The 6,739-nt window shown below is 38.1% G+C and overlaps 1 long non-coding RNA gene across 1 annotated transcript; it reads left to right on the plus strand.

Moving 5' to 3' along the window:
* The first annotated feature begins 1,214 nt into the window (after nucleotides 1-1,214).
* Nucleotides 1,215-3,692, plus strand: LOC118164735. Its single transcript, XR_004749636.1, has 3 exons — nucleotides 1,215-1,364; nucleotides 2,367-2,523; nucleotides 3,553-3,692. It is a non-coding gene; the product is annotated as an uncharacterized LOC118164735 (long non-coding RNA).
* The last annotated feature ends 3,047 nt before the right edge of the window (nucleotides 3,693-6,739 follow it).

The following is a 6,739-nucleotide window of genomic DNA, read 5'->3' on the forward strand; positions in this document are numbered from 1 at the left end:
ATGTCTTGCACTATCAGTTCCCAGTGCCAGATACTGCACGTTCCTGTTCAAAATAATGTCATGAAGGAACTCGTAGACCCTATTTCTCAGGTATTTGCCAAATGCCTGAGGCGTGCATTTCAGAAGGACTTACTAGCCAGGAGGCTGTCTGACTGATAGATGAAGTGGGAAGGACTTTTGTCTCCTGGGCCCTTGGGTGTTGGGGGCTGACATGCAGGTACCCTGCTGGGGAGGCACTCATCTTACCAACCACAGCTGCCCCTGCCTCATTTATCCTCCACCTCCTCTGTATCTTAGGAGATTTCATCCTCACCACTTCTGGGGGATCCAGAGAGCAGCTTGTCACTTCTCAAAGCTACTGGGGAATCACCATAACAAAATAGCTCCGGGACACAAGTCACTCTCTCATCTCCAATGCCTCATTTTGTTTTCTCTTAGATTTCCTTCATTATTATCAGGGAAGGACAAACCACACTCTTTGACCTCACAGAGTAACCAAATCTTTCATGAAGGCACAGATACTGTTGAAAAGAAAAATATCTTAACTCTCATGGACAAAATACTTGCAAAATAGGTACCTACTTTCTTCTGCTCTTCTTTTCTTCCTATAAGCCCTTCTATCAGCCTTTTGTTTTGAGAGAATCTGGCTGCGAGGATCACTGGGGGATCCAGAGGAGAGGATGATTGATGGCACATTGATGGATAGCTTTTAATTCTTTATTCGTTGTCCTTGTGACACCTGTTTTCTGGCATGTCTGAATGATGATCAGGCTTGTGCAAACCTGATGAATACACCTGACCAAGAACAATGCCTCAAAATATAATTAATTTTAAAAGATGGCAAAAATAGATATTCACTACACCAATTAGCAGTCTGGGACCTCCCTTCCTAACCCTTTTGGGATAAACCAGGTGAACCTGAGTTTTCCAGGATCAGAGCTGATGATTTGCATGCCTAAACTCCCTCGAATGTCACAAGAAGCACACGTGGGTTTTCAATCCATCTCTAAGAATTTGATAAGTGGCACTTCTGAGCATTTCACCTCTCCAGATGAATTTTGCTGGAAGCCACCGGTAGTCAGTGGTGGAAATTTTCATGGCAGGCAGCTCGTTTTGTAAGCCACAGGGAGCCAGATGGAGCCAATTCCATAATCCTGAAATATAAATAATGTATTATTTAATACAGATTCTGAAGTCCCCGAAGGCTTGCAAATCAGCCACTTAATAGCTTTTTGTGTTAGACATACTGAATGCTGTAATAACCTGATGTCGTATTGAACACAGTGATTAAGTATTCAGTTTACAAGACAAATGGAGACTCATTAGAGTCAGTCAGAGAAGAATTGCACGAACTTAAATTGCAGGTATTTATCCCAGTTTCTCAAAAGAATATTTTAGTAGATATTTTGTAAGAAAAAGCTGCTGCTTTGTTATTCTGTAAAAGTACTGCCTTCTTCATAAAGAACTTCTAATGAGATCTTTTTCCACTCCTGATATTTTATGGCAATCTGACTGTACTATGTCATTATACGTCATTGTGCAATGAAATAGTGAGTGTGACAATGGATGTCCTATCAACAATTTTTTAGCAATCTATTTTAAACTTTTGCCTTTATGATGACTAGAATGAAAGCTTTACTTTAGATAATGCAATAGGAACTGAATCAGCCATCAGTGACTTCCAGTACACTATCCAGGGGAAAAAAAAAAAAAAGGCAGCAGCAAGAAAAATATTTGACATGCTCAGTTTGTTATGTTGGCTTAATGTGGAAAATGTTAGGAATTTCTAGTAATCTAGAGTTTAATGACACAAGGAATACAAAGTTTTACAGAAATACAGAATTTAGTTGAAAATACACATTCATTTTTGTTATGATGCAAAATTGTTATGATTTCAATTCTACCTATCTCTGTAAGTTTTTTACTACATTTATCTCATTTTAATGAGATTGCCGAAGCTGTGATAAGGCTGCCAAAAGCCAATTAACAATATTAGAGTAATACTAATACTTTGTAGATGAGGAACTGGAATAAAATTATTTCCATTTAGCCAGGGATTGCAAAGTAAAATATTAAGTAGCATCAGGACTAGATTTAGAGAAAGAAAGCCATAGACTGAGGCTGCTTTTCAGAAACTTGTTTAGCATTTTTTCCCTGAAATTCTCTGTGGCACGGCAGACCAATGCTGTTGACTCCAGATAACAGCATTTGGGTCTCCTATTGATTCAAGACAAAAATTTATTATTGGTAGAACAAATCACAGTCAGGCACTGCTAATTAGTAAATAACCTTTGCGTCACAAATGACTTAGAGTAAAGCTCCTGTTTTAACTGCCTGTTTGCAGTAACAGTGTGCTTCTCTTCTAGGTTATTTGGCATTGTTTGTATCTACACCAAGAGTCTGAGCTTTGAACTCACTCTTTATGAAGGTAAAATTTACATGGTCATCCTCTGGATTCTCACAGTCACCTTCAGCCTCATTAAGAGAAGCTGCTATTCCAAGACAACTGCAATTTGCATTTAAGTAAGAGATCAGAAAGGTTTTCAGATATAAGCATGTCAATCAAATAGTTTTGCCTAAGAAAAGGAGTTAGATTATAACAGAAAGAAGGGGGCAGTTTTGTCTTCATTTTCTTAGACCCTGAGATAGGGAGCATTCTTTGATGCAGCCTGACTGCACCAGAAGGTTTATTACCACATTTTCTTCTGTGCTTTATGTATTATTGGAATTAACTACTAAGTACACTGCTCTCAGAAGCATTCCAGGATAGCTTAAAATAGATTAAATTTGTATGGTTGGTGTAATTTATATGACAATAAGCAGTTCATTTTCTTGTCCTTTTAGATTCTGCTAGTTATTATTTTTTGGAGACAATTCAGTTCTGGGAAACATTTTCCAGTTTTCTGGGTGAAAAGTGGGATTTGGTCATAAAAAGGGACAGTTGAACCAGCTGACACACCAACCTTGTTCATGTAAGACAAAGAGCCAATTTGCTCTTGAATTTAAACAGAACATTTCTGAATCCTAGTTGCTGATGTTGTGGTCATTGGCCACATTTTCATAACTGGGAAGAACAGCTTCCCAAGACAAACATTTTCTGCTAATCAAAATTTTATTTCCCGGTGAGCCTTTCCTAGAAGCATGACTTCAACATCCATTAGAAAGTACCAATGCAGCAAAGATACTTGCAATTCCAAGAGCATTATGATGTGGGGCTGTGCTGTGTTCTGTAGCCGGCTCAAAGCATCAGCAATATGTCAGACAATTAACTTCTGAAATTCTGGTACTAATACTTCTGAACTTCTGCAGTTTACTTTAGCCTTCCTATTCTGGTTTGTACAGAAGAGGGGAAGAAACTGAAGGACCAAGTGACTTGCTGCAGCTCACACAGAGAAATAACAAAAGCCATGGCCAGACCCTTGTTTGGTCCTGCATGTATTAGGTAAGACTGGACTTGCAGCATTAGCTGCTCTGTTCTGTAATGGATTTGGCAGAAGGTTGGTTTGTGTGCAATAGATCTGAGTTATAAATAATGACGTTTTGTGCCTACAGGTGCTGCTTTACAAATAAAATAACTGCAGGAGCAAAACAGTCTGAAAGCAAAATGCCATATATCTGAGTTCAAAATGTACATATTTAGAGCATTAAGGCAAGTCAGCATCCATTTTAAAGCACTTCTACGACAACTTTCATTTCACCCAGGCAATATGCATTGCCCATGTGGAAACTTTGTAAACTGGAGTGGGTGGAAAGCCATACTGTGCAGTCAGCCTGAAGAGCGTGTTTCAATGATGTATCCACCAGCTGAGGACATGGGAGCCTGAGAGAGCTTTCCTGAACTTCATGAAGGGTGCTGCCCATGGCAGCCACCACTGCAAATTTCCGTTCTCCTGGATTTGGGATATCAAGGGGTGAAAATATTTTCTTCTTCACAAGCACAATACGGTCTTGTATTAGGATCTCCCAAATCCTGAGACCCTACCTAGATGCTGTGAAGCCAGATGTGGGCAGCAGTCCTCCACCATGTGCCAGGAGGGGCTGCACCATCATTATCAAGGTGGAGTTTCAACACGAACATTTGCTCTAGGGCTTTGCCAGAGGTTTCAGGTTTTCTTTGAGATAAATTCTGCACCTTGAAAGTTGCTGTGAGGCAGGAGATTGTTTCCCAGTTAGGAGCAAAGGGTCAGCGTGCAGCAAGGGTCAGTCTTCCTCTTGGGTATTTCACATTTATGTCTCTGTGTGTCAGTGGCTTGACAATGGGTAGCGGATTAACGGGGATTAATTTAATCAGTTACACTCAGAAATAAAGAAGTAAACAAACAGAAGAACTTTGAAATAGCAATATGATTATTTTGTGGAATAAACACCAGCCCTATGAATAGGCTCAGCCAGCCTAAAGTAGCCTCTCCACTCCACTGGAAGTCTGTGGTGGATCTTGTATGTTCTGATCCCAGCAGGTTCTTCCAGCTGGCACCAAGTAGAGCAGGGGCTAAAGGAAGAAAATTGTCCCTGGTAAAATTGTTTGGAGGGTGCCGTCTGAGAGATCTTGTAATTAGATATACATCTAAGTCAGGGCAGCTGTTTGCCTGTTGTTGTTTTTTTTTGTTGTTGTTATTTTGTTTTATTATTTTCCTGCTGCATGACTTTTAGCTACTCAGTCATGTTTTTGCAAGATAATAGTCACAGAAATGGTTTAAATTGCTTTATGTAAGAAACCTCTAGTCAATCATGTCACAGTAATGTCATAAGGCAAAGCACAGCAAAATTTATTAAAATGTCATGCAAGTTATTTAGGATGTCATAAACAATATTTGTCTGCTTTTAGTGACACTGAGATATCATACTTATTCATGTAAGCCTTCTCATCTCCAGTGATAACAGACAAGTGGCTAAAACATAGAAAATAATACTGTCGCACGTGTCTCCTTCTTATATGCTGCCCAACAATTTTATTTATTAAATATGCTATTGTGAAGGTTTATTACTGGTTACAGTGAAGCTGGTTATACTGCAGTGAAAACTTCATCAGTTATTACTGAAGTCAGAATATCCTGACATGAGAAATGAGCATTTTCCAAACTCCAATTAACTAGGTTGAACAAAGATTCAAAGACACGACTTAGTACTGGTGACCTATAGAAATGATTGGTTTGTAATTATTTCTAGAACATTTAAGCCAGACATTGCTTTAAGCATTTAAGCAATGGAAGCATTTTCAGTAGAAGCATTTGAAAAACAGCAAATTGAAAGGTAAAGCTAAGTTTTAAGAACAGTTTACAAGCTGAAATTTATATTCACAACTAAAGTAACTGAAGCAAATGTAACTTTATCCACAGAAGACAATACATAGGTCAGCCATCATTATGGTGCTAAAATTAGATGTGGATAAATTAGAGATACCTAGGTGATTAGATAACCACGTGTACCGACTTTATTAAACAAGATGTGAAAGAACACATATTGGAATATTAAGCATTGCAGAGTTTCATAGAAGTACACGAGCTGCTGAAACACTCAAAGGTTATTAATTTAACCAGTTATGTTCAGATGCAAAGCTACAATTCTTTACTCACTAAACAAGTCTACCTTGCTAGAGAGCTTTGATTTCTCTTCCTCCACTCTTTAACAGTGAGAGGTAAAACTCAGATGGTCCAGGCTATACAGGTAGCCTGGTCTTGTCATTATCTCAGCAAAAATAATATCTTGAAGTACCTGAGCAAATCTGCACAGCTTTTTACCTTTTCAATGGTTGGCACAGAATATTCTTCCAACAGGAAGGAAAGAAAGCATGAGCTTCTCATTGCACTAAAAGCACTTTCTTCTTTTCAAGCCAAAACTTGATTATGAGAAATGGTCCTCAAGACAATATGAATCTGTAGCTAAATGCTACTTTTTCTCTTGGGCAGACCGATAATTCTCTTGCATGTTCATATCTGTGGCTGAGTGGTTCCCCAATATCTCTTATTTTAATGACAAACTATTATGGTATTTCAGTTCAATATGGAAGACATATAGTCATAAATCAGGTAGGGTGTTCAAACTATCATAAAAATAGTACTTAAATAAAATAAAAAATAAAACTAGATATAACACATCAAGCAAGTTGTTAAAACTGACTGCATTTTCCTTGCTGTATATGTGGCTGACACTGAAAATGCTAAACACCTGGTGTAGGAACTTGTTTTCCCTCAGTTTCAAGTCCTGTTTGTGGAATCTTCAGACAAATCATTAAATTTAAAATCTTTTGAAGAGTTCTAAGCACATTTTTCCTTTATTGTGCCTTAGAGCTACTAGGAAAATTCAAAGAAAGTTTTTGGTTATATAAGACTGTTCCAAGACCTAAGAACATTGACACAGATCTCATAGCAAATCCACTTGCTTGTGATTGAACTATGGATTTTAGAGTCCTTCTGTACTTGACAGGAATTCTTGCATATTGTCTGTGCAGCTAACCTAAAAGTTTTGCAACCATTTAGTTGCAAAATGCTCTGATCCTGTGACCTTACCTAATTTTAAAACACGTTTTCAAGGCTAAAATTGACAGGATCTAATCCTACTTTTGCCACAGAGATACATTACTGCTTGAAGACTACTTAGGAAAGTTAATCAAAGACTGAAATTAAGACAGCTTTGGGCTGTCACAGTTTAAGGATCTGTGAGACAGAGCAATACCTGTGATGCATAAAGGTGGAAAAATATTTCAATCGATGCTAAATAAAGCATGAGATCCTAATGATTT

Source organism: Oxyura jamaicensis, chromosome 3 (assembly GCF_011077185.1).
Source record: "Oxyura jamaicensis isolate SHBP4307 breed ruddy duck chromosome 3, BPBGC_Ojam_1.0, whole genome shotgun sequence".
Taxonomy (NCBI): Eukaryota; Metazoa; Chordata; class Aves; order Anseriformes; family Anatidae; genus Oxyura; species Oxyura jamaicensis.